Raw genomic sequence first — 26,293 nt, 5'->3', positions numbered from 1 at the left:
TCGCCTGCCAGCCAAAGTCAGTGTCAGGCATCAGTCGAAGCATCGTATAGTTAAATAGTGAAGCTCATGAAAGGTTATTTCGCTCGCTGCAATTGGCTGTTGATAATCAGACGTTGGTTAATCATTTGCTACTCGCAGCCAACTACTATAAGCAACATATCGGCTATAGAATATTGTTACGAATATTAGCAAAACTAAGGGGTGCTGCCATCTCTAGGCCGATGCTAAGTAGTGACGTGAATTCACATCAATAATTCAATCATTATGTATTTACATAAACGAATCAATAATTGCGTCTACACATATGTACGTATACGAGCAGCGGAGAAGCAATGCACAAACACATGGATGTATCTTATCGGAGTTGTCACAAGAGAGGGCAATAATTTGTGCAAGTATTACTCAAATGAGAAATTATACATCTGTAGTTGTAGCTGAGAAATTTTTAACTAACTAAGTAAAATTCTGGAAGCGCCTAGAAGATGCCACGAGGAAATCACAGAGTATAAAAGCATCAGCGGTAGAGGCGCTATGGGCAGTTTCGATTATGACGCTATCTAGCGAGCAATAGCAGTATTATTTTGAAAGACAGTTTCATTTAAGCTATCAGTTTGGTTATTAAGCCAGCTAGTTGCAAAGTATAAGTGTTATTGTGAAGTACTTTAATAAAGGCCATTTTTCCATTATTCAATATTGGAGTTATTTATTCAACAGTTTAGTGATACGAACTTAGCTGAAGAGCAAATAAGAGGGTTTGCAAGTAAATTCGTTACAATATGTATTATAGAGTTTCGACTTCTATGACTTACATACGTATGCTTATGTTAATGTCATCTTAAATTATTTCTTTGAATTAGGTTTAGTCTGACGCTTACGCCAGTGAACTGAAGATAGTTTCCATGATTAAATTTTGCTAAAAAGACAATACCCTGTTAAAACATTATATATGTATGTACATACGAGTTTATTATATTATTACATTAGATATATAAAGATATGTGTACAAGATAAGCACAAGCATACACGTGTGTTTAAGGGTTGATTGACCACTTGGCTAACCACAAATCTTTCATGCTTTCTATTATGTATGCTTGTGTGGTTTTCAAAAGCGTTTAGGTGCTAAATAATTAATTGGTTGTATTGAGTAATTAGAAGGGAATGTTAAAGTCGACCACGGACAGATCAAATACATGTTTGTAAACAGGTACAGGTACATATTTAAATTAAGGTGGCTCTGTCAACAAGATGTGTAATTTAAAACAAAAAACATGAAAACTGACTCCAAATGTGAACATCAGCAGAATAGACGCCATGTTCGATCTGTGTCTTTCAACTAAGTAGGAATCTCCCACTTAAGCTGTTGCATTAACCCGAGGACGTTGATATTCTTATCATAAGAATACCTAAATACGTACTTTATATCGTAGTCGAGGGCTGCGGGCTTATATTTTTTCGAGCTCACCACAGAAACAGTCCTTATTCTGCTCATTCTGCTTATCTGTTGGTACAGATAAAGGAACGATATATTGTAGAACATGTAAAACAGGCTTAAAATACAGATATTGGCAATGAAGTTCATTTGTAATCTCAAACCAAACCCCTTCACATAGCTTTTTCGGTTCTTCGGCTTCTTGTATAGAGACGGTCACAGAAGAAAGTGCCCCGATCGGGTCCGATTCCCTTTATACACTGCTCCGTCCATCATGTTTAATGTATGGCGATGTTTTGAGTTTCTAAGCCCGTTGCTATTCCAGACCCTAAAACGCTATTTGGTCGATTTTCAAGCTTGGCTGTCTTTTTTTTCTTCCACTCCCTCTGTATAACCATTTTTCTAGCTCTTTATTTCTCCGTTTCCTTTTGCATTTATTCCCGACTACTCCCTTTTTATTCTTCTTCACTGTCCTTTTTCTCTCACTTTTCCTCCTGTTTTACTCCTTTCCCTCTTCCACCCTCTTCCTTCCGCTCGCTCTCCGGTTTCTTGCCTCGCCCCTTCAACATGCCCTGCTTGGGTTAGGTCAGTTTTTGTAATGCTGATCCAAATCAAAACTGTTTTGGAAAAAGTTCAAACGTTTGAAAAGGGTCACATTAACATCGCATAGACTAGTATGCCGCCTGCCCTGTTATGGTGCAACGCCTCCAATGCTAAAAATAATTGGTTAATTTGCAACCGGCTATTCTCAATCGCAAATTACGCCTTTGCATTTTCATTTGATGCCTTCTCATTTTACAACATACCATTCTCGTATCGAAGTGACGCTTTCACATTTACAATTAACTTTTCTCATTTGTATTTAACGTCTTTCCATTTTCAACTGACCGTTCTTAATCAAAATGATTATTCTCAATTACAATTAACGCTATCGCAATTTCATTTGACGCTTTCTCATTTAAATGTAATTATTTTCATATCGAAGTGACACTTTCGTATTTACAATTGACTTTTCTCATTTCCATGTTGCGCTTTCGAAATTTCAACTTATTATTCTCATTTACAACTATCTATTCTCAATTACAATTGACACTTTTGAATTTTCATTTCACGCTTTCTCATTTACGCCTGATCCTCTATGTTAAGCTTGATCACATAACGTACAGTTACTGAGTGCGATCAAAATCTGTTGAGTTTTTTTCGGGGAGAATTATGATGAAGATGTTCTAATATGTTCACGTACATATGCACATTAGGGGGTACTTAAAAAATAAATAAACTATTTTTTCTACGCAACGAGCTTTGCACACTAACTTTGATTGGATAACGGTTAGTTGTTCAGGTATAAAGGAATCGAGATAGATATAGAGTTCCGTCTAAGAAAATCATCAGTATCAAAATAAAAAATTCGATTAAGCCATGTCCGTCCGTCTGTCCGTCCGTTAACACGATAACTTGAGCAAATATTGAGATATCTTCACAACAATTCGATATTCAGGATGTTCTGGGCCCAGAATAAATTAGTATTGAAAATCGAACGAAACCATTTTTATCGAAAATTTCGGAAAATTAAGAAAAATGAAAAAATTCCAAAATGCCGCTAAGCTAATAAAATTTGGTACGTGGATAAATTCCAAAAACTTTTGGAATATGGGCGTGGCACCACCCACATTTAGAAGAAGAAAATTTGGAAATAAATCAAAATCTGTTAAAGATATTACATTAAAATTTGGCAGATACATTATCCTTGCCAACTTATATGCACTGAGTGAAGATAATCAAAATCGTTTAAGAACCACGCCCACTTTCATATAAAAGATTTTTAAAAAGGTCGTCGATGAATAAAATAAGCAATTACTTTGCAAAAAAAAACCTTTATATCAATGATGTTTCATTACAAAAGTGGAATTGCAACAAAAAAAGCAAAAAAGTAAATTTTTTGAAAATGGGCGGGGCACCTCCCCTTTTTTGAACAAGCAATTTTCTATGTTCCGGAAGCCATAACTCGAAGAAAAATTAACGGATCGTACTAAGATTTAGGGCAAAGCGAGAAATATTTCCAGTAAAACTGAACGGTATCGGTTAAGGACCACGCCCGCGTTTATATATAAAGGTTGTTTAAAAGTGTCGTAAACTAGAATAATAAGCTATTTCTTAGCGAAAAATAGTTTCGTATCACTTACCAAGTTTTATTTAAGAGACGTTTTTTTTAATAGGCGATGCCACGCCCCTATTCCGATCAAGCACAACATATCTAGACCTTCAAACAAAAAAATAATAAATAAAAAAAAATAAACCCCCTGTAAGAAAATTCTAAAAAGTAATTTATCTGAAACGAACTGTACAATTGAAACTCACGCTGAGTATATAATCTCCGGTTACACCCGAACTTAGACACCCTTACTTGTTTATTATAGCTCTTTCAAGCGGTATTACAGCAATCGAAAAGTAGAAGTTTTGGTTCCGATGAGAAATATTCAAGGCTTGTCGCACACAAGTCTAGCCTAGTAGTATTCATCTTAACAGTATCCATTTAGTATCAATGTCACGTATTAGCCGTTTCTAATCAGAACCAATCTTTATGTGTGCCATTTTGGACCTAAAGAGGTTATATCGATTATTTGATGTATACCACCCTAATGGACATACGTTATGTACAGTTATAGGAGTATGTAACGCAAAATTGGATTGTATTAAACGGAAAGAGAAGTCCGCGGGGGGGGGGGGGGGGGGGGGGGGGGGGGGGGGGGGATGCTGAATAGCTTTGAAGTTTGTGCAAATAACTGCGAACAAAAAAGGTTAGAGTAATTTAGGTATGCGCAGATATCATTTGGAAGAGATAGCCAGAATACAATTTTTTTTTTTTCAATTCAATTAATATTAACTCTATTGAATTTAACGGATTTAATTTAATGTAATTAATATGACAAACAATTACAGGATCAAGCAAATTGTATGCTCTATCTACTGTTTTAGTGAATAAAATTAAAAATTGTTTAAAAATATTTTAATTTTCAAATAATGTAGTACTTGAAATTGTGATTTAGCTTAGCTCTTTTAAATTTATTTTCATTTAATTTAGTTCTACGGCACAGTTGCTACTTTCATCTGCTCTCAACGTTTAAATCGCTACATAATTGCACATTCGCATAGAAATAAAAAAAGCAAAAACACTTGTAATTACCGTTGATTTCCATTTAGGCCTTAAGCTATCCTAAATGAGCGTAATAGATTTAAAAATGCATAAAAATATTTATTACACAGTTTTTGTTGCAACACTTAAAAATAGAGAAAAGCTGTGTGATGCAGCCGCTAAAATGGGGCTGCCATGGCGTATGAGTAACTATTTATCTACCGGGTGTCTAATATGGACGTGTGTGTGAAATTGTTAGAATGTAACGGAAAAAGTTTAGGAGACTTTGTATTATTGTATAGTTGTATTTAAGGTTTATAAGTATTTTTATTACAAATGCGAATTTTACGGATAAACTGAAAACTCTCAAAAGTGCTAAAATCCTTGAGCTTATGCTTGTACAATCCTCATTAGAGATTATTGAGAAAATATTAGTTAAATTTTTTGTTATGATTCCAATGTTAAATTTTGCAAAATTTTTAGCACAATACTCTCGTAGATCATCTTTTACACATATGTATGTATATAAGCTATCAAACGCATACATGAAAGCATTTTCTCATGTTTATCGCTCGTTACTCTTTCACTTGTTTGTTTAATATTGTTTTTATTATTAAAATTGTTGGTTGACAAGATTATTGAATTTTCAGCTCAGCTGATATGCAAGCGCTACAAAAGCGTCGCGCAAGTAGAACACAAGCATATAATTAAAAACTCAACAGTTTAACGATGCCCTAAAATATGCTTACAACATACAGCAGCGGACACGAAAATAGCAGTAACATTTTTTATCAGATTTCGTCAATAAAATTCTTCTCTTTCTATTTTCCATAATTTACGAAAAAACTTATATCAATTTTGTAACTGAAAATATTGAATCCAATCTCATACATGGTTTCGAACAATTTCGGAAATTCGAGAAAATTTTGCAAAAAATTCGAACGGTTTACTTAGGGGTTTGCTGGGCTCGAACCTTGTGCTCCGTGATCGAATCGGCAATCGTATGGTAGAAGCATACGTTACTGGTCGTATGACCGGCAATATTGGTATTGCGACAAACGTTCACTGTCATATCGTAGTTTGTGGCAGAGAGCAATAGATTTGACGGAAAAGTGTTATATAAAAAAATAAATGTAAGGCGCGATAGCCTACGTAGAGATTTTAGGCCGGACGGGACCTATAAGTTTTACACCGGCTTCGAAACGAATCTGCAAGGCAGACGAATTTTCATTAGGAAGTTTCTAATGGCAGAAATACACTTGGAGTGCTTGCCAAATCACTCCGAGGAACGACCCCGAATAAAACGATACCTTCGTGTTGCACTCTTGAATTCTAACTTTTGAGTTAGGCCACCTGAAAAAAAACCCCAGCCTTAGACGGATGATTGAGCGAGAGTTGATGTTACGGTACGACCTCACTATATTAACATCGAGCTGCCAGTACGATAGGAGACCACGTAGAGGCAAGTCTTCATACATGGATATTTTGACGCCTTCATCCAATTGAGGCATACACCTTCGTGCCAAGAAGCAGAATTTTAGGCCAACGACCCGCATCAACAAGCCTGACACGGCCAGAGTAGTCGAGCTAAATCTTGTGGGATTCCCAGAGGTCGAGTCGATGAAATGAAAACATGTATACGTGCAGTTGTGTCCTCTGATAACAGAGTCGGCGAAAGTAAAGAAACAACATTGGCGTTTGTGTCCGGTGTACTTATTCCTAATTAGGCTGTCTGCTGAAAGGAGGTATGACCGTTCTGCTACATTTACTGACGGGAAATTGGATATGCACTCTAGCTGGAGGTCTTGCTACTGTGGTGTACTTTATTCATAAGTGTTGTGCTTCTGATGCCAAATCCTTTCGTAAATAATTTTCAAGCATACAGAGTTATCTGTTTCTATTATGTTTACAGATAAACTCCAGGTTATTAAAAAACACAATCATCAGCGCTCCATGTGGACAGTGAAACATGACGCACACTGGTTTTAGATATAGGTTATGTTGAACTTGGTGGTTAATAAAGGCCTCACATAGACTGAATGTGTCCATAGTGTTACCAGAATTTGTTTGGCGACCAAACAGAAGAATCCCAATCAGGTACCAGGATTTATATTATAGAATGGATCAGTCCTCTTGGCAAATACTAGACGTTTTCTAGAGCCTAGCTTTTGCTGCCTCGAGATATCGCAACTCTGCCGGCGCTAATAAGTGGAGCCTTGACTTGGCGAGCGTAGGACACGAACACAGATAGATGTATGGTTCGGCCTGAGCGAAGTTTTTTCCAATGATTCTTTGCATTCCAGAACACTTCTTGATGAAGTACTGTGTGAGATTACTGCTTTAATCGCCGCCTGTCTATCAATATATATATATATATATTGACGCGACTGCAGTTTAAGCACTCTTCCTCCAGAATTTCTGCTGCTTCCTTCACTGCTATAATTTCCGCCAACGACGCTTCAGTAATCTGTCATCCTGTAGGATCTACTTTTTTGTGGATCGACACAGTAAACCGCAGACCCGACCCCTTCAATTAATTTGGAACCATTCGTATACACATGTATAGTATGTTCTGCCATTTCTTCACCCTAGCACCAACCCTCCGGCTCGTTGTGGCCCCAAGATCTCTTTCGGACCTCAGGCACGGGACCATATATTCCGTTTGCCCAATATTAGATAGCGCTATAGTATAGCAGTATAGCGGCTATACTAAGTCCATATGGCCTACACTTAATTTGCCCCGAGGCCTTAAGCTCTGTTGCGGTTACTAGCGCGGTGTTTTTGACCATTAGGTCTGCAGGTGGGGTGTGTAGAATAGCGTACAATGCTGCCGTAAGGGCAGTTTTAAGGGCTCCTGTTTTGCTTATCATTGATACTCTGCATAACCGCTCAAGTTTTTTGGTATACGTACTTTTTGTATGGCTGTCCACCAAACAATAAATCCATAGCTAAGTATGGGTTTCACAATCGCGGTAAATACCCAATGAGAGAGTTTAGCATCCTATATTTTTTTCGAGTATGCAGCCCAATCAATTTTAGTCTCACAAAGTAGAGGTTATAGGTGACTCAAAATTCGCCCTAATTTTTTTTTTAAATTTTCGGAAGAATGTTTGATATTTTCTTCCAAAGTCACAAAAAAATAAGAACGTTCAGTGTAAACACTTTTCGGAGTAATATCAAAACTAATTTCGGAGTAAACGGTATTGTATTGAGTAATAGTAGATGCGAACAGCGAGACGCAGTTATTGTTTTATTTTTTTGTATTATGTTACTATAATTTGAACTTTTTTTAGAAATTTTTACAGCACTTTTTGAGGAATGAAATTTACCAATTTTGGCTTTTATAAAGAAAACCAGCACAAAAAGCGCAGTTTTATCATCAAATATAAAAAACTCGTAAACCTAAAATATAAAATAACCAATAAATACACGGTGCGATAACCTCCGAAGAGATTTTAGACCGAGCTTCTCTTCCAATTTGCGTCGCGCTCCTTTTAATTTATCCTACAAATTGGCGGGACGGGACCTACTTGTTTTATGCCGACTCCGAACGGCATCTGCAAAGCAGGTGAGTTTTCGCTGGGAGCTTTTCATGACAGAAATACACTCGGAGTGCTTGCCAAACACTGCCAAGGGCAACCCCGTTTAGACAAATTTTCTTCTAATTGAAAAATCATCTTTCTAAAATTTTTGATGTTGCTTTGCCCGGGGCGTGAACCCAGAATCCTCGGTGTGGTAGGCGGAGCACGCAACCATCACACCACGGTGGCCGCCGTTGATTGAGCTATAAAACTGCATACTCAACAAAATTCAGAAAACTCTAAAAAAAAAGTTCGAAATTTTAGCATAGTTTCCGCTAACAGTTCATGTACGTTTTTTATTAAATTAACGAGAAAATAATTGACGAAATTTGCTAAAAATTTACACTGCTATTTTCGTGTTCGTTGCTGTACATATATACAATTCTATAAGTACATATAGATGCAAGTATACTTTGCAAGAAAATTATGTAAAAATAATAGGAAAAAGTGGTAACAATATAAAGCAAATATATATAACTGTTCGTTTATAAGGCTGTTCGGTCATAATGAAAATTCTTAAATTTTTTACTTCACAACGGCGCATTTGCTATAAAGTAGTTTGTAAGACATTTTTTATGTATTTCTATGTGTGTATGTTTTACCAATAAAGTAATAAAGCAACAATTAATAATTCTTCATCATTCGAGGAGTGAGTTAAGTCGCACCAGAAAGTAAATTTGTAGACAGAAACTTTGGTAGGAATATGATGAGCACAGAATTTATAAAAAAAGCGAATTAGATTTGGAGCAGAGAAGATGTAGATAAAAATCAGCGTATTCGATGTAGCTGCAGAAATATATGTAGAAATGTGCGATAGGAAAACCAAAAAATAAGGATAAAAGTGATAGTGCACCCAATACAGCAATAGAAACAAATAGAACAGAAGTGACATACATCATTTTATTTTATGTAACACTATGTTATATTATACGATGTTACGTTATGTTATGTTGGCCTATTTTATGTTATGTTAATGTATGTAATGTTATGTGTAGTAGAGGATTACGCCGATTACTTTATCGGCGGCGGCGGCGTAGACTTGGTAAAATATCGAAGTCGGCGCGCCGGCTCACGCCGTCGTACTTGGTAAATAAATTTTTATCTCCACACGTTTTTTCAATTACTCTCTGACCTTACAGAAATTTTGAAAACTGTATGATTCTCAAATTTATATCCAGCAAATTTCTCCCAAATGCTTAGATTTAACACTTCCTGAATTTAAAGATTAAAATGAATATATTTATTGTATAATGACGTTTTTATTCACATACATATTGTAAGAACAGCTATTTTATGTCTATATTTTGGGCCACTAAAAATATACTTCCAGTATTCATATAAAAAATACCTATTTGAAATTTTCTTTGCAAGATTCATAGTTATTGTGAATAAAAATAATTTTGTTTACGTTGTGCGGGCTGAGCTGTGACCGTTTATTTGTAATAGTAAGGCCAGCAATAGAAAAAACCCGCTCACTGGGTGTACTCGTTGCCGGAATACACAAAACTTGTTGTGCCAACTTAGATAATAGTGGCATTGCAGCAGCCTTTCCCTCCAGAAATTTAAAACATTTTGGTTTGATGACAAACTCAACAGCAAATGGCATTCTGCTGATAAATTCATATTTTTTGAATTTGTGGAATACCTCTGCGCAAGCTGCAATATTTTAGAGGAAGGTAGAGAAATATCTTTATCATTATTACCTTCGGTATTTTTTGAGTCACCAATAAGGGATTTATACATTTTAATTAAAAAATTTACTTTCGTAATATTTCTGTCGTTGCAGTAGTCCGTGACAAAATCCAGTGTGCTGAAGCGCGGATCCAGTAGCGCTGCGCACACTAATATATCATTTATTGGAAATCTATAGTCAGTTTGCTTCTTATATCATTTTTAATTTTTCGAATTAAATTCAACTGTGAAAAGTTTGCATTATTCTCATCCAAATCAATGTCGACGTTCTCAGATAATATCGTCACTATCTCCGTTCGAATAATTAATGCAAAAGAAATAGATGGATATGAATCGCCAGACAAAATGTTCACAGCATCTTTGAATTTTTGTAAAAAGTCCTTCAACGTGTACATAAGCTGTGCTTCAGCTTCTAGTAAAATCAAGTCAGTTTTATTACAGTTTTTCAGCAATTTAGTTATTGCGACTTTTTGAGACCCAAGACTATCAAGCATTGACAGAACGCTGTGCCATCTTGTTGCGACCGCGTTTTTTAGAGTGACATTTCTTTTGCCCATCAAACTACCATGTAAGTCATTAGGATTGTTGATGTGCTTATACGTTTCTAACGGAACATCGTCTAGTGGACCAAATCCGTTATCGTAGTCGACCCAACACAAGTCTTCGGAAGCAAGTTCCTCCAAGTTGTCAATATTTGCTAAAATTTCGTTTTGTATTGTATCAGCTTGGCATCTTAAAACATCTGTTTTAAAACGAAGGGCCCTTGCAATACTTTTGCACTTCGCAATTAAGTTGCTTACTTCAGGGACGGAATTATAGACATCTATAGTAAGCAAATTATGTAGCCCATGCCCAAGGCAGTTACTTGTTCAAGTTCTGTTAAAATGTTATTGCCAGTGTGAGACTTTGAAATGTATTTTGTTTCCAAGGTGAGATTTTCCAACAGGAAATTTTTGTCGAGATAATGAAAAGTAAATGTAATATAATTTCTTCTTCGAAAATTATCAGTCCACAAATCAAATGTTAGTGCAAAATGTTCCTGGCCAGAGATTTTTTGTCGAGCTGTGTTTAACACGCATTCATAAACATCATCTAACGCTGTTGTTGAAATGGTTTTGAAATGTGGTATATCACCATCAGCTAATACAACTTTGTATTTTTTTAGGAAGTCTTTTATTCCATTATTGGAAATTGTATGGAACGGTACTAAATCTCGTGCCATCCACAATGCCAAGTCTCTTCCCAATAGCCATTTGGAATTCGTTGAAGATTTTTTAGGACATTTTTAAAAAAAGTTTGATATGTTAGAACTACTTTCAGCGTCGAAATCACGAATATTGTGTTCATTTTTTAAGTGCCTCGTTAGATTCCCTGTAGAAATGTTTTTGCTATATGACTGGATCTTGGAACTAAAATATTTGTTACTTGTGAAATAGAAAAAGTACTAGGCTCAAAACTTACCAAGAAAAAATTATGGATGAATCCTCATTTTTCTGTTTTGTTAGACAAAGGTTGCAAAATTTTTTCTTTTTCAATAGTTTTTCCAACTTGAGCCTCTTCTAACGTTCCGAAAAATTGCCAAACACTGCTTTTACGTCGGCTACTTGCAACTTGTAGTTTGATTATGTAATCCTTCACTGCCTTTTCCATCTGTAAGTTACAGGCCGATAAAGCAGAACGAAAATGCATAAAATTTAAGAACAAATTAGTTAGCTTTTATGCATTTTCACATAATAAACGCTTTCTTACATAACATATTTTTATTATAAGTCTTCATTAATTAAAGATGTTGGTACATCAAACAAAAGCTACTTGCACTATCTACTAATAATAAAATGGGTAATTCTATACGACAGCATGACACTGCTAATACGCGTCCAAAAATATCGAGAGGTGTCGAAAGACGCGTATTAATATCGAGAACAATAATCCGAAACCGGAAAATAAAAATTTTATCTCTGTCCGGAGATATTTGCAGTTGAAGTTGGCGATTTTCATGTGATTGTTGTAATTGTACCCACAAAAAAAATTGTGAACGCAGAAGGACTTCCGCCACGGTTATACCACACACCCGGACGTGGCATGGCGTAGCCCAGGGTTATTTTTTATAATCGTGACCGAAGGCCGCCAACGCAGAAAGATGTTCTGCGCAAAAATACTATGGATTTCACCCCCAGTTTTGGAGGGACCCGCGGGTCTTTTTTCGGTTTTTCGTTAATATCTTTTGAACGAGTTAAAATTTTTATTTTCCGGCTTCGGATTATTAATACCGAATTCAAGGCGCGTCGTTTTACACCTCTCTCGATATTTTTGGACGCGTATTAGCAGCTACCGCCACGGTGATGTCCTGCGTTCACAATTTTTTTTGTGGGTACGATTACAACAATCACATGAAAATCGCCAACTTCAACTGCAAATATCTCCGGACAGAGATAAAATTTTTCTTTCCGCCTTCGGATTATTGTTCTCGAGATTAATACGCGTATTTTGATACCTCACTCGAAACTCTTGGCCCAACTTTAGGGTGGGGCCCTAAACTGCACTACTACCATATCTCCGGACAGAGATAAAATTTTTTTTTTTCGCCTTCGGATTATTGTTCTCGAGATTAATACGCTTCTTTTGACACTTCTCTCGATATTTTTGACGCATATTAGCAGTCGACCCCTCAACAAGTCTCTTACCGAAAACTTACTTTTATTCCCACAACTGAACTGAAAATTATATGCGCAAGGGCCTTACAGTATTTGGATTTACAAGTTAAATTATATTTGTAGGGATGTGATAGCTCTCAGATAATCGATAAATCTCACTGAAATTTATGCCCCTATTACGGTATACAACTCAACTCTCATTGGGTTCAAATTTCGCAATTTGGTATTACAGATGATTACAACTCACCTGTCAAAAAAAAATGTCGGTGGAGGTGTCTATTCTAACAACTTTTTGTGGCATTACCGTTTACTTCCTTGTGTTGGTGTAGTTGTCAAAGGCATCAAAATCTAACAACTGATTAATGATTGTCTCAGAACATTTTGAAGTTGTTTGGAAAGAATATTATAAAAAATGGAAAGCGGGTTTTTAGGCCTTGTAAAATTAATTTAAACAAATTTTATAATCAGCAGTTCTGTGCACGTTTATAGTAAACACAAAGCTTCAACGAAAGATTGCATTGAAAATCTTATTGACCTTATGGAGCAACATCCCGAAGTCGGACGAGGCCAGCCGCAGTTCGGATGCAGCCAAAATAAGTGAAATTATGCAAACGTGAGTCCCATCGATACAACCAACTACTCCTGGGAATCCTGTTTTAGAGGAAAACGCGATTTTTGAACCGCTTTGCTACTCTGCAGTCATTTGGGTTTTAATCCACTTCGCACAAATATGCTCCTCAATAATATCTAATACATCTCTAATAACTTTAGATGTTGTAGGTTGTGCCAGTCCAACACTAAAATCATTTCCACAGAATTTTTGATAGCTGCCGCCAGCAAGGAATCGGAGTGTAGTGCATAACGCGATTGCAGAAATGGCCATTCATTTCGTTTAGTAAGGAGCAAAATGATTCCTTACTTAACCGAAAATAACTACATTAGAAGCTCATCAATTGCCATTTAAACGTTTTCTTACTTGGTACTTGGTAATTCCAAGGGATTGGAGTGATCACGTAAATTTTTTCTTAATCCCAACATGTGACCAACATTTTCGTCACAAAATAATTCTATGCTAATATCCATTTTGCTATTAATAAAAAATCACTTGCAAATGCTCACATTTGAGCCACAAATTGATCAGCTGTTCATTTATCTGTCAAGTCATCACTTTTTCAGGTTTACAACATCAATTCAACTTCAACTGAAATAAGTTGCAATTCGTAATACCAAACAGGAGTTGAGTTGTCTTAAAGTTGGGTTGTTTTAATTACAATAGGGGCATTATATGACTGTTCTTTAGTAAGTGGATGCCGCCAGATATTCAACGTAAAGGCGCCCTTTAAATGTAAAGGCTCCTTTACATTACTGGAATTTGTAGAGGCTACTTTTCGACGCTGAACCATCCAACAGGTGTAACCCCATCAATGGCGTTGTAATTTTGGTTGGTGTCAAAATATCTACCATAATGTATAATAGCACGGGGTGCCTGAACTATGTTTTTTTATATTTTGTAAAAGGTATTTATGGAAGAGAAATTAAATGCGAATTCATCAAAAGTTTAAATTTGCTTCAACTTTTATTTCGCTTTGAAGTTGAATCATTCATGACGGATTTACATTGAATCCTTTGCCTCGAGAGATGTGTTAAATGTATTGTTTAGACACGGTCTGGCTGTTTGTGGAATATGAAGCATTGAAGCGCGCTTATCTGTCAAAGTCGCCGCAATACTTTACGACCGGTTGGCCTGCAATTCTACAAGAACAACAACCGGTTGGCCTGCTACAATACGTCTAAAAATGTCGAAAAGGTGCACTTTGACCTTTATATGCATAATGCGAAGTCGAGAAATTGAAGTTTCGCTTGTGTCAAGAGTTGACACCCATTGGTTAAACGGTAAAAATTTGATTCGTGTACTAGAGATCATATTTTCAAAAACCGATTGAAAGTTTTGATGGGCTTGTTGTAAATTTTTTTGTGTTTTAGCAGGCGACTTCTGTTTTAAAATATTATCAAGTTTAGAAAAAACTTAGATAATAAAACTAAAAACTTTTCACGCTGTCTTTCGAGAAAATGGATTTTATTTAATTGATAATTCCAATAAATAGAAAATTAAAGTCTTCAACTTAACAAACAAAGGCCCGAACACATTTGCATTTTGCTTTGTTTTGGCGCTTACGCTGCGTTTACAGCAGTCTTTGACAACACACGTCTTAAGCTGCAGACATTGGTGCTTTATCGGTAACCGTATCGGTAACCTTATAACAACTGATTCGACCAACCTTATAGGAATCAATGCTTTCGATTATTGGTGCCGCCAAGATCGTAACCGTATCGTAGCCAACCAATTGGTTTTTGGTTTACCATCGTAACGATAAACAGCTGATTACGTTAGGGATACGACTACAGAGATACCATATACGGCACCAATGACTCCCGCTTTAATTGCTATAAGCAACACACAAAAATTAAAAAAACTTACATTTTGTCCTGCGATGTCATTCAAAATTTCAAATTTCTGGAAGCCATGAAAAATTTTATAATTTTTACCTCCATCTGCTTTATTCTAAAAAATATTTTAATTTGCATATCATGTTTATTTTCTCCAATTAACGATAATTACAGAAACGCAAAAGTCAAATATAAATGGACCCTATCTGAAGTGAGCTTTTGGTGTAAATTCTAGGCCCATATTTTAGGTAATTTTTTCAAAACAAAAATCTTGCTTAATACTCTTTATCAAAATATTCCCGACATTTAGCAGTTGTCTCGAACTTGATAATTACCCAAAACCCAACGGAAAGAACAGAGGAAAATGCTTCGGGCAACATTGGTTTGCTTTTGGTTCAAAAAGAACACGTCTAATTTTTGTAAACAAGGCGCCAAATTGATGTCTAAAAGCCAAAAGTTTCTGTTTTTTGCCAAATGCATCTAAGTTATGTGAGAAAATAGCTACATCCGAAGATTTTGAATAAAAAATACCGCGGTTTCCTCCACTTCAATTCGTTATTTGGTGGTACAAAGAAGTTGGTGAACTAGGAAAATGGCTGCATTCATGGTTTGTGAAAAGCAAAGTATTTATTCACTGTCCAGCGGTATACATATATATATAAATAAATTTTTGAAATATTTGAAATCGGTGCTTACTCTTTCATACATACTAACTTGTGTATTTATGTAAAAACATCTAGTTGAATAGTTCGTTCAAAAAAGAAAACTGATGTTATTTACATAGTAACTATCGGAACAAATTGCTAATATATTATTTATAACTGGTCAAGGTAAACGTCTAGATGAGGGGTCGACTGATATTACGCTACCAAAAATATCGAGAGAGGTCTCAAAAGATGCGTATTAATCTCGAGAACAATAATCCGAAGGCGGAAGAGAAAAATTGTATCTCTGTCCGGAGATATTTTCAGTTGAAGTTGGCGATTTTGATGTGGTTTTTGTTGTGTCGTACCCACAAAAAAAAATTGTGCATCACCGTGGCCGAAGGCCGCCAACGCAGAAAGATGTTCTGCGCAAAAATACTATGGATTTCAACCCCGGTTTCGGAGGGACCCGTGGGTCTTTTTTCGGTTTTTCGTTAATATCTTTTGAACGAGTTAACATTTTTATTCTCCGCCTTCGGATTATTAATACTGATGTCAAGACGCGCCGTTTGATACCTCTCTCGATGTTTTAGGACGCGTATTAGCAGTGTCATGCTGTCGTAAAAAATTACCAATATTTGGTAGATAAACCCTCCCAGATGACAAAATCAAATGCTTCACCTTCCGCATGCTTCTAGTTCTTGTAAAATGAAATTTTATTTATTTGGTAATGTCTAGAACAGCGGTTTACTCCTATCTCTTGACAGAGTTGAAGTTTTTCTTTTCCACCTTCGGATTGTTGTTGACGAGTTCAAGACGCGCAGTTTGCACCCCTCCCGATATTTTCGGACGCGATTTTGCAGTCGACCGCTGTTCTATACTTTTACCTTACCTTTAACAATTTACTTAAGTACTATAATAAAAAATGTAAGAAAGTGACAAGAAATTGTTCACTTATTTTTCCACTAAATTCCACTTAAAAGAGATCTTATATTTTAAATTTTTATTCAATAATATATGTTGTTTTTAGAAAATAACTTTAAGCCGATCTAAACAAATTTATTTTGGTATTAGTGTTCTTAATGCTGATAGCAACACGAGTCATTTGATACCCATTTTTATAACATCGAACCCATTTTCGATGTAGATAATTAGCATTATATAGCCTAAAATAAGTACAAAATATAGTAACGCGCCGGACGCCGCGCCGACGCACCGATATTTTTGACACTCGGCGGCGGCGTGCGAAAAACGACCAAAATCGGCGGCGGCGTATATCGGCGGCGTATATCTCTAATGTGTAGCCACAATATTTTTTGTTATGTGGCGCTAAGTTATGTTATGCTATGTTATTTCGTGTTATGTTATATAATGTCGCGTTATGTTATGTTGTGATGCATTTTATAATATTATGTTATGACATGTTAAGTTAAATTCTGTTAATTTGTTATGTTTTCTTATGTTGCGTCATGTTGTGAAATGCTATGCTTAGTTTATTTATGTTTCAAAGTTATGTTAAGCCATGCCACGTCATATGTCATATTATGTTTTAGCTTGTTTCATTTATTTTTGGAAATAAAAGTGTTATGTTATTTTCTTTGTGCAGCCATGTCAAATCTATGCTACAGAGACCAACGAGGAGGAGAAAAAAGAAGGTGAACTAACGGAACCACAAAATTTCAGAGCTACTGAATATGATGTCATAGACTAGGAAACCGAGAGCTTGGTAGCCTTCGGGCCCTTGAAAATTTGGAAGCGTACAAAGCGCTTAGATAGAAAGTGCATCGAGACCCCTGGGACCAAGATATAGAGCAGTCATGAAGAAGTTCAGCACACCAGATGATGGACGAGGAGACCAGCAATACTGTGGACGTTCTGTTTCTCACCCAACCACCGAACGAGGATATACATATTACCAAGAACACCGCATCGTGGAAACGTTTCATAAAGAAGAGCTGAAAACTGTTCTGCGCACCATGACAGCTATAAAAGCAACAGGGCCCGATGGAATACCCGCGGATCCCATTAGCTTAGCTGAAAATAGCTGACAAGAACTTATGTTGCTCTCAATCCAAAAGAGAAAGTAGACACCAACTCTCTATTGTCTGTGCGCCCACTGAAGCAGCACCTCACGTGCGAAATAGAGGACAAGTCACACAAGAAGGCCGCAGCTTGGAAACGTTTAGGAAGAAGAGATTAAAATTGTCCTGTGCACTACGACACCTAGAAAAACCGCAGGGATCGATGGAATATTCGCGGATGCATTAAGGCTAGCCGCAAATAGCTGCCCAGAACTTATGTTGCACACGTACTTTCATCTTACATCTTTAATTAAACAAGGTAATATGCACTGTAAATAAATAGATGACTGATCACGGTCTTCAGCTAGCAACCGCAAAAATGGAGATCGGCATCCTCACGAAGAGGCGGAGTCCCACTGTCAGGAAACTTACATTTTATTTATTTATTTTATTTATTTATTTCAATTAGTCAATGGACTTACATCCTTACAAACTATAATACAAACTAAAATTAAGAGATAGTTATTTGAAAAATTATACATGGTACTTAGAAAGCAGATTGTAAAATATCTAACAGTTTCGCGTTTGGAGCAGAAAAGTCTAGAGTTACAAAAGTACTGATAGAGTTAAACTCACGTAGAGCACGAGCAATGGGAGCAGTACTGGAATAGTGGGTTTTAAAATTGTCACAATAACATGGATAAAACATGCGAAGACATCTCCGAGGAATATTAAATCGAATCCTATCCAATAAATATGGATAGTCAACGGACCCATTAATAATATAATACGCAAATGACAAGCAAAGAATTTATCTGCGATTTTCTAAAGACTTAAGACTTAAAAGCAGAAGTCGCGCGGAGTAGGCGGGTATAGGATCAGAAAAGTTTAAAGGACGAAGGGCATATTTAAGAAAAATGTTTTGTATTCGCATCACATTCAACGAGTCTGCCAAAGAGGTATGCACACAATAGCGAATTTGATGGCTAACACAGGAGGTCTAAAACCATGCACAAGGAAGCTGTTTGCATCAGCACCGGCTTCTGTACTTGTATACGGTGTTGAAATTTGGGCGGACCTTACGAAGAGGGGTGCTGCAAATCGCTTCATCATGCAGCACTGTCTCTACAGAAGTTGCCCTGGTCATTGCGGGAACCATATCGATGTATTTTTTCTTTGAAGAGAGGAAAGCATACGACAGCGGAACGGAAGCGAGTGGAGATGCTGTTGTAATGAGGGTGCGAGTAAAATCGACGCTGGCACCTACAGTGGAGCAGCAGCATTGCAGTATAGTGGACCAGTGAACTAATTCCCGTACGCATGGTTGAAGCGACCACACGGAGACGTCGACTTCTACCTTACTCAATTTTTAACCGGACATGGTTAGTTCCATAAATACCTTCACAGAATATGAAAGGTTGAAATCCCGAAATGCCTGTACCTGAGGTTACGATAAACGCCACACTTCCTTCAAATGCGAACACTCCAACCTACAAGCAGCGTAGAAGAGACACTTGGCAACCTATCCAAGGGCGGTGTCATTAATAACAAGACCAAACGATTAACAGCTAAGATACGGTCAGCAGATATGCGAGAGATATGATTCTCAGCAAACGAGAAGATGGATGCCTAGCGCATTAACTTGAGAGTAGCCATGAGACTGGGGTAACATGCAAGCGTGTCCGAACTAATACCAAATGCCGTACCTGAGACCGCAAAAATGGATTTACGCGAGCCGTGGCAGGTTAAGTTTTAGTACGTAGCTATTCAAAGTATGAAAATAGTCTTACCATAGCAGAGTCTCGCAGTGTGGCCGAAAATATCCCGGTCACGGTTAAGCGTTTCCTTATGCCACGAAACAAAAAAATTTTTAGTTGTTGTTGGAGCGATAAGGTTACTCCCCGCAGGCTTTGAGGAGTGTTATCGATGTGATGGTCCTTTGCTGGATACAGATCCGGTACGCTCCAGTGACACAGCACCATTAAGGTATTAGCCGACCATCTCGGGAACGATTTATATGGCCACATTAAACATTCAGGCAATCCCTCCCCACCCCATGTTCCATGAGGAGCTTGGGGTCGCCAGAGCCTCGTCTGTTAGTGAAACGGGATTCGCCGCTCGAAGGTGAGGTTGACAATTGGGTTGGAGAAGCTATATATTGCGCTAAACAACCCCTTGTTTAGTCATATTATATTGTGTTGTTTCTAGTCATGTTATGTTGTGCTAACATATATGATGTTATGTTAAGTCATATTATGCTGTTTTGGGTTAATTTTATTCATTCTGTGTAACGTTGCGCATTTTTTGAGAGGCAGTGGCTTCTTAAGCGCCGAGATCTAAAACCGCTCAGCTACAGAGAAACTCATCAGCTGAGAAATATAGATTCACAAAATACAATAGACTAAAAGTATAAATATAATTTTTTAATTATTAAGAGAAGATAGAACCGTCTTTTTTATGGCAAAAAGCGAGTCCGAAACATCAATTTTTCTCGAGTGAGAGTTATAATCTTCACACAAACATAGAAAAGGTTCGTGTAGTTGAAAATTGCTTCTGCATTGTTTAAGAATTATAGGTTTATAATGCCTTCAAACTCAGCATGGAACATTCAAGTTTACTTCGTTCAAAAGAAATGGGTTTGAAATCGATCCATTTAAAAGTCTAGCCATAAATAGTACACCTAGCATTTCTCTACGACTTGCAAGGGTAGGAAGATTTATTAGTTTTAATCGATTAGTGTAAGGAGGAAGATTATACAGAGAGTCCCATTGAAGATTTCTCAAGGCGAAAAGTAAAAACTGTTTTTGAATTGATTCTAGTCTATCCACATGAACTTGATAACGCGGATTCCAAATTATCGATCGATATTCTAATATCGGCCTCACCAATGATGTAAAAAGGGTTTTTGTAACGTAAGGATCACTAAACTCCTTTACCCATCTTTTCACAAATGCTAAAACTCCTCTCGCTTTATTGACTGCGGCATTAATATGAGGGTTGAAACTAAGTTTGCAATTCATTGTAACTCCCAAGTCGACAAAAACATCAACGCTTTCCAGCGTTTGGCCATTAATTGTGTAGGAAGCTGGCTGTATGTTCCCACGGGAAAAACACATGGATTTACATTTTTCTATGTTGAGAGGCATAAAATTCGCATTACACCAAGTAACTAAACGATTTAAATCCGCCTGGAGTACAGAACGTTCTTCAACCGACGCGTATGACTTAAAAAGTTTTACGTCGTCGGCATACATTAAAATTTTAGAATATTTTATAGTTGTGGAAACATCGTTTATAAAGATCAAAAGCAGAATAGGACCGAGATGGCTGCCCTGAGGCACACCGGAGGGAACATCGATGACATTCGAACAAATGTTTTTAGAAATGACTCTTTGAGTTCTACCGCAAAGATAGGAGGAGATCCAGCGAGTTCGGCCATGTTGAAAATCAAGCAATTCGAGTTTATAAACAAGTAATGAGTGGCGTACTTTGTCGAATGCTTTGCTGAAATCAGTGTATATAACGTCGGTATGATGATTGTTTCTAAACCCATTAAAGACGTGAGTTGTAAATTCAAGCAAATTGGTTGTGGTTGATTTGGCTCTGCAAAAGCCATGGTGAGAACTATCTATCAATGTAGAAATCGAAAATGTAAGGTGATTAGTAACAATTGCTTCGAAAAGCTAGGGGTTAGCGGAGAGCTTTGCTATTCCACGATAGTTTTCAATAGACGACTTGCTTCTTTTTTTATGGAGTGGGATAAGAAAAGATTCCTTCCAAGCCGTCGGTAAAATGCCATTTTTTAAAGAGAGGTTAAACAGATCAGTAAGGTGCTGGTAAATGTATTCCGCACATTTTTTAAGAAAACATGTTGGGATCAAATCGGAACCGTATTTGAAGGATTCTTTTAGGGTATTTAGATGTAATAGAACATCTTCAGGCAACAAATGTGGAGCATATATTGAGTTACTAGAATGGAGCTCATATGGATAATTTGTAGGTGATGAATCAACCACAGCAGAGTAATTAGAGTGAAAGAATTGAGCGAAGAAATTTGCAATCTCTTGATTGTCGCTAGAAATGCTATTTCTAAACTTCACGGCAGAATGAAACCCGTTAGTTCTGCGTTCAGAATTTACGAAATCATAAAAAGACTTGGGGTTGCAAATAATGTTTCTTTTAATTTTACATATGTAAGCTTTATAACACTTTTTATTAAGTTCAAAGTATTTATGACGGAAGATAGCGTACTGTGCCTAATAAGAATGTAAACCGGTTTTCTTATATAATTTGAATAAACCTGATTTCTTATTTTTTAAAGCTTTTAGCTCTTTAGTGAACCAGGCTTGCACTGGTCAGTGTACGAGCATGTGCGTTTGGGCACATGTTTTTCAAATAAAGTATAAATGGTTTTATTAAAATGTAAAACGTTTTGCTCTACATCCTCTTTATATCGAGGCCACGTTATCTCAGAAAGCTCTTTATTTAAATTGTTAAAATTAGTTTTGGAAAAATCAAAGCACCTGGTAGAGACACGTGTTTTGTTAGTGCAGCCGACTTCGTTGCTTATGATTTCGTAAGTTATCTCAAGAGAAGGATGGTAAACGTCTTCTGGCAAAACAAGAGGTTCACTCCGATTTACAGCGAATTTAGATATGTCGTCAACAAATGCTAAGTCTAAGAATTTTCCATTATTCGGAAAGAAGTTGATCTGATTAAGGCAAAGCTCAGTAATTCCATCCAAAAAGTCATTGTTATGCATCTTGGATGATACGGGGACAATATTTGTGATCAACGGTATTCCAAGATATATGTGGCAGGTTAAAGTCGCCTAATACAATCATTGAGTCCGTGGGCTTTATCACCGAATTGACTGTTTGTAACAGTGAAATATGGTGCATATACACTGACAGATCAGAAGACGGTGGAATATAGCAAACGGCTAAGTAAATATGACCCCGGCCTAGTAAGATTCGGATGCATTTAAACTCGATGGAATCAACTTCGGGTAAATTAACACCACCTCCGGTCTTATTTAAGCGGTCATTTCTATAGGTCTGGTACCCACCGCAAAAAATTTCGGAATTTAAAATATTGGATTTCAGGCATGTTTAGGTAAAAGCAATAATATTATAGTTACAGTGAATGGTTTTCAAATATAAGTCAGTTAATTTAGTATTTAATCTTCTAAAATTTTGATAATAAAAGCTTAAACAAGATTTTAAATTAAGATTTTTGGATCGGAACTTTGAGGAGGAATTTTTGCTACATTTTGAGTAATCTCAATAGTCCTATGCACAAATTCGCGAACAAAAACCCCTGGCGGCCAAAATGCGCTGTCCTAAAGTATATCAAAATCTTTTGAGTAGACATCAATTCTAAATGAAGAAATGCTTCTTTCATAATTGAATTTAAATTTTCTTAAAGTCATGCCGTCAGCCTTAATTTTCGAAGTGACATAAGACTTGATATCCTCAAAGGAAGTGTCTTTGTCAAAGCGAGATACAAAAATCGATTTTTTGAGCGGGACTATAACCGGCTGCGTAGCCGGTGCCTCTGAATAAGAAGTCACAGATTGAGAAGTTACAGTTTCAGACGTTACAGTTTGAGACTCTAAGGTTTTTCCACGGCCTTAGAAGTGGATTGAACCACAGCTTGCGGATTAGGGGAAGCCAAGTCTATGAGCTCCACTTGCGGAAGATTAATGTTCTGAACAGGATTAAGATTTAAAGCGTCAGGTGAATCTTCAGAGCGTTTTTGGTTTATCATCGCGGTTGTCTTTATTTCTATTTAAACAATGCGGTAACTCATCCAAATACTTGAAAGACTTGAACAAGCTATCGTATTGATTGAACTTTTCCGTGATTATGGAAAACTCTTTAGCAATTTCAGAAAACGCATTTCGAGTTTGTCTAAACAGTTTAAATAGGTCAATCTCAGTTGATCTGCATTTAATGCATGCCCAACGTACTCCCTTCTCCCGATCATTGACAGTGTCAACAACTCTAGCCGTCAGTCCCGCGCTCTTTCCATGGGCGAGCCCATCCAAAGCCAGCAAGAGACAAAACGTTCGGATTCGCTTTTTACCTGACAGTTTTTTAAAATAGAAGCCATTTTTAATGAAAATAGACTAGTATAAGAATATAGAACTGGTAAAGATATGTTTGTAAATTACAAAGAAAGAACAGTTAAAATAGCACTGAGAATGAGAAAGGTTATATATAAAAAGCAACTCTGAAAGTTTGGGAGCTTAGCGGTAGCAAACAGCTGCGAACACAGTAAATGGTAAATAGAGAGAAAAATAAACAGAGTGCGCACACAAACAATTGCAAGGTGAAAAGATGCCAATCAAAATTGCAATAAAAACACAAATGCACAATGACTCGGCAAACACAAAATGAATAACAAAAATTTATTAAAAACTTTAAAATTCACAAAATCTGAACTTTTCAAAGCAAACCAATTGTATTAAAATTAACTCTATGTTTTCGCACTTATTTTTGTCACAAACTAGTATTACAATTTAGGTATTATAATTTAAAACACGGCGGCCACCGTGGTGTGATGGTAGCGTGCTCCGCCTATCACACCGTATGCCCTGGGTTCAACTCCCGGGCAAAGCAACATCAAAATTTAGAAATAAGATTTTTCAATTAGAAGACATTTTTTCTAAGCGGGGTCGCCCCTCGGCAGTGTCTGGCAAGCGCTCCGATTGTATTTCTGCCATGAAAAGTTCTCAGTGAAAACTTATCTGCCATGCAGATGCCGTTCGGAGTCGGCATAAAACATGTAGGTCCCGTCCGGCCAATTTGTAGGGAAAAATCAAGAGGAGCACGACGCAAATTGGAAGAGAAACTCGGCCTTAGATCTCTTCGGAGGTTATCGCGCCTTACATTTTTAATTTAAAACTCGCAAAATAAACACAGCAAAATAAAATGCAACTTCACAGCTATAATGACGTTTGTTTTTTTTCTTCATAAAAAAAACATAACTGAAAACAAAATATATTTCCTATTGACGTACGTGGAATCTTTGTTGTTATTCAAAAGTGTTAATTAAAATTCGATACGTTTTGTCTGATTAGTTAAAAGCCCTTAATTAGTCAAAAACATTTGAAACGCCATAAGTTATAAATATAAACAAACTAGCCTGAAAAATTGCAATGTTCAGATCTGACGGCATTTAGTGACTACGCAGCAAACAATCCCTATTTTTCACTAATTAAACTATTGTCATAAAGCCATATGTCAGTGTGTAAACACTTTCTTCATAAACAAAAAAAAAAACATAACAGTAGACAAAATATATTTCCTATTGACGTACGTGGAATCTTTGTTGTTATTCCAAAGATTTAATTAGAATTCGCTACGTTATTCAAACGCATAAGTCATAAATATAATCAAACTAGCCTAAAATATTCAATTTTCAGATCTGAAGGCATTTATTGACTTTACCCAGCAAACAATTGTTATTTTTAACTAATTAAACTATAGTTATAAAGCCATATGTCAGTGTGTAAACACTTTCTTCATAAACAAAAACATAACAGTAAACAAAATATATTTCCTATTTAGGTACGTGGAATCTTTGTTGTTATTCAAAAGTGTTAACTAAAATTCGCTACATTTTTTCTGAATAGTCAAAAGCCCTAAATTATTCAAAAACATTTGAAACGCCATAAGTCATAAATATAATCAAACTAGCCTAAAATATTTCAATTTTCAGATCTGACGGCGTTTAGTGACTTTACCCAGAAAACAACTGTTATTTTAACTAATTAAACTATAGTTATAAAGCCATATGTCAGTGTGTAAACACTTTCTTCATAAACAAAAACATAACAGTAAACAAAATATATTTCCTATTGAGGTACGTGGAATCTTTGTTGTGATTCAAAAGTGTTAATTAAAATTCGCTACATTTTGTCTGAATAGTCAAAAGCCCTTAATTATTCAAAAACATTTGAAACGCCATAAGTCATAAATATAATCAAACTAGCCTAAAATATTTCAATTTTCAGATCTGACGGCATTTAGTGACTTTACCGAGCAAACAACTCTTATTTTTAACTAATTAAACTATTGTCATAAAGCCATATGCCAGTGTGTAAACACTTTCCTCATAAAAAAAAAACATAACAGTAAACAAAATATATTTCCTATTGACGTACGTGGAATCTTTGGTGTTATTCCAAAGTGTTAATCAAAATTCGCTACGATTTGTCTGGTTAGCAAAATCCCTTAATTAGTCAAAAACACTTGAAATGCTATAAGTCATAAATATTGTAACGAATTTAGTACAATTCTGCTTATTTGAAACCTTCTGCTAACGTTCGAACCACTAAACTGTTGAATAAATAACTCCACTATTCAATAATGCAAAATGGCCTTTATTAAAGTACTTCACAATAACACTACTATTGTTCGCCAAACTGATTGTTGTGCCTCTACTGTTGCTGCCATTTATACTCTGTGATTTCTCGTTCGCATACTTCTAGGCCTTCCATTTCTAGAATTTACTAGTTGGTTTTCAGCTATAAAATTACTACGTTTATAGCTTCTCATATGCGCGTGTATATGTGAGCACTATTACAATTGCATAATTTTGGGAGCATCTCAAATAAGATATCTGCATGTGTTTGTGCGTCTCTTCTCCGCTGCGTGTACGTACATATGTGTAGACATAATGATT

This window comes from Eurosta solidaginis, chromosome 5, assembly GCF_040869045.1.
Source record: "Eurosta solidaginis isolate ZX-2024a chromosome 5, ASM4086904v1, whole genome shotgun sequence".
Taxonomy (NCBI): domain Eukaryota; kingdom Metazoa; phylum Arthropoda; class Insecta; order Diptera; family Tephritidae; genus Eurosta; species Eurosta solidaginis.
Note: the sequence above shows the minus strand (reverse complement) of the source record.